General features: G+C 51.6%; 1 pseudogene; it reads right to left on the bottom strand.

The window, feature by feature from the left end:
• Window positions 1-509: 509 nt before the first annotated feature.
• LOC129674392 (serine/threonine-protein kinase pim-3-like) lies at window positions 510-3,490 on the bottom strand (annotated as a pseudogene).
• Between the last annotated feature and the right edge of the window lie 21 nt (window positions 3,491-3,511).

Here is a 3,511-nt window from a genome sequence, read left to right as displayed (position 1 = left end):
TTTTTTTTTCTCTTTTCCTCAGATAGTTTTATAGTCCCATGGTTCATACTTGGGTTACCTCTTACAGAGGTAGGAGATGTGAGCTTTTAGCATATGAATACAGAGACTGTCTCAGCATTCTGTGTTGCAAAGATAGGTGGAAGGTGCAGGCAGGAAGAAGCAAGAGTGGGCCAGCATGCCCTGTGCACAGGGGGCCAGGTCATCCTCCTGGGAAGACGATAAGTCAGGCCCAAATGTTCGACTTGTTTCTCAAGTTGTTTTATTATTATTTTTGTTTGTTTGTTTTCTTGCTATTATTTTGGTTATTATTATTATGGTTGTTATCATTATTAACTTTAATATTTTGGTTTATGTCTCTACACTTTTGCCAAAACCATACTTACTTCTTTGTTTCTGACACTGTGATTTGTGGTGGTGTTGTTTCTGCAAATTTGGTCTTTTTTTTATATATATACCAAAACATTTAATTGAAATACCTGTATACAAAATATTATCTCCAGACTCTCACACTTTTGAACTTAAACAGCACCCACCCCTGATGCCTACTCACACCAGGGTCACAGAAACACAGCTGCTAAAAAAAACTAAGGGCTTGAGACTCTGTCCCCCACTCCCGCTTTCAGAGCCAGCAAGCAGACTGTTCAGGTCAGTAATTTAAAACCCAACTCCCCGTCGTAGAGTGCCCAGGGTGGCAGGGTCCCCCAGTCTCCTTAAATTAGCCACTGTACAAGTTCTTCCTCCCACAGATACGTGGGTTGGGGGCCTACTCCAGGTGCAGGACTTAGGATGGGGTCTGGAATAAACAGTCATGCTTGGCTTTCCTGTACACCCCAGGAGCCTGGAGGAGGTGGCTACTTGGAGGAAGTAACCTCAGCAAGTAAATTAAACAACAAATGGCCCCAGCAGGGCAGGGGCGCCCTCCAGGGTGGTCACACCATAAATATGAGACCCTGGCACTGTCTTAAGTTGTGTACCAGGGAGGCAGACAGGCCAGCAGTGGCTCAGCTTTTGCATTGCTTGTGCAGACATGCCCAGACAAACACCATGAGACTGGAGGGTGGAGGTGGCTCAGGGCTCTCCGTGTCAGACACAGTTGGTCAAGAAGGCTGCCTCCAAGATGGAGCAGCAGGGTAGGGGTCTCTGGTTCAAGTATCCATCCAGGGCAGACAGGACCTTGCATAGCTTGCAGCCATCTTTGGACAGAAGAGCTCAAGAAAACCCATGCCCTGTGGAGCAGCATTCAAAAAGGCACTCACAGCAAAGGAAACAGGCCTGGTGCCAGGGGCAAAGGTCACCAGGTGTCAGAGGTCATTGCTTTTGCAGGAGGCATCCCAAGCAGAAAATGTTTTTTCTGGGAGAGGGCCAGCTAGGCTGAGCCCACGCCCCCAGTGTGGAGTCCAGGCTCCTCCTCCTCATAAGCTCTCACTGCTGGAAGTAGTGCAGGCTCCGTCATCAGTGTCCAGGGCACAGAGCCGAAGGTCACAGTTCTCTGGAATGCATCCATGGATGGGCGGCAGTGTGGTGCAGTAGGCCTCTCTGAGGGCCGCAGGGAGAGACACCACTCAAAAGCTGCTGGCACTCTGGGGAGACCCTCCACTGGAAGAACAGCCTGCTGCGCAAGATCATCCTGGTCGAATGGCCCCACACACCATGTCGTACAGCAGTACACCCAGAGACCACACAGTGGCAGAGCGCCCGTGATAGCGACGATAGCGGATCCACTCTGGGGGCCTGTACACTCAGGTACCATCAAAGTCAATGTAGACCGTGTCCCTGAGCAACGCGCCCGAGCTGAAGTCGATGAGCTTCAGCTCACCGGAGCGCAGGCCGGCCAGCAGATTCTAGGCTCCTTGATGTCGCGGTGCACGACCCTACAACTGTGGCAGTGCCGCAAGGCAGCAAGTACCCGCGCGAAGAAGCGGCGCGCCAGCGGCTCGTCCAGGGCGCCCCGTTCCGTGATGCGGTCGAAGAGGTCCTGTGCCGGGCTCGGGCCGCCCCAACACCAGCGGGAAGCGGTCGAGCAGCTCGAACCAGTCCAGCAGGCGGATGACGCCGCGCGCGCCGCCCGCCGCGCCCACCTTCGCAGCAGCACCACCTCCAGGGGCACAGCCACTCCGCTGAGACTGCCCCACTCGGTCACCCGCTCCTTCGCCACGTGCTTCACGGCCACCGGGAGTCCGTCGGGGGTCTATGCTGCCCGCACAGACAGTGCCGAAGCCGCTGCTGCCAGGCACGGCGCCCACCTGGCACACCTTCTCAAAGTTCTCCTTGTCCGCCTTGGCTGGCTGCAGGATCTTCACCGGGAGGTGGTCCACGCCGCCAGGCCCGCAGAGGTGCGCCAGGGAGCTGAACTTGGACAGCAGCATCACGGGTGGCCTCGCGTGCGGTGCCGCCTCTGACACGCTCGGCACGGACGCGGGAGGGCGGTCTTCCTGACCGCAGACAGCGCTGCGGATCCCGGGGCCCACCAGGGAGGCCTCGCGGCTCCCTTGCCCAGTGGCCTCGCTGAAGCACATAGAAGGCAGCTGGCAAAGCGGCTCACCTTTTATTTATTTATTTTTTCTAAACTGCTCAGCTGTTCTTTTGCTTTTTCATGCAATTTGAAAATTATTTTATGCTGGAGAGATGGGGGCATGGTTAAAGCACTGTCTGCTCTTGCTGAGAACCTAGGCTCAGTTCCTAGTACCCTCATGGTCCCTCACAACTGTCAGTAACTCCAGTTCCAGGGTATTCAAGGCCCTCTTCTGCTGTCCTCAGGTATCAGGGAAATACACAGTACACAGACATACATCAGGAAAATCACCCCTGTGCATTGAATAAAAATAATTTTAAAAGGGTCAAATTACCTTACTGATTTTTTTGAAATGCCCAGTATCCATAAACGTGTTGGTAAGAGTTTCTTGAATTTATAACTTATTAAGAGTTTTTGATATTTTAGACCAATATTACTTTTTTACATGATTTTGGTAAACTTGTTTAAATGATTGCATATTTCACCCATTAGTTATGTCAGTGTGTTCTATTACATGTACGTTGTTATTTAATTAATTAACTTACTAGGTTCTTTAGGAACACTCCTCATATAGTCCAGGTTGACTTCAAAATTTGTATGTAGCCAAGGCTGGCCTTGAACTCCTGACTCTCCAGCTTCTGCCTCCCTAGCACTGGAAATACAGAAGTGTACCAACATGTCTGTCTCATTGGCTGGAGCAGGAGCTACACAAGTTGTCATAAGCTGTCCCATGTGGGAGCAGGGAAACACACATGGGTCCCCTAGAAGAGTACCTTACCTCTTAGCCATCTTTCCAGCCTCTGGCTGATCCCTGGCCCCGCCCCCAGGTACCCCTTAGCAGTGCTTCCCTCAGTCCTGACAATGTTCTCCTTGTGGAACTCAATCTATGGGTCGTTTTGTGTTGCTGTTTGTTTTCCCACCTGAACTTCACTCTTTCTGTTTCTTGCTCTTTCACTGGCCCTTAGTTCAATAACTGGAAGACTCTGTGTCAACAAATCT

Source organism: Psammomys obesus, unplaced genomic scaffold (genome assembly GCF_907164565.1).
Source record: "Psammomys obesus unplaced genomic scaffold, mPsaObe1.curated_primary_1811, whole genome shotgun sequence".
Lineage (NCBI taxonomy): Eukaryota > Metazoa > Chordata > Mammalia > Rodentia > Muridae > Psammomys > Psammomys obesus.
Note: the sequence above shows the minus strand (reverse complement) of the source record. Positions and strands in the feature narration are given on the sequence as shown.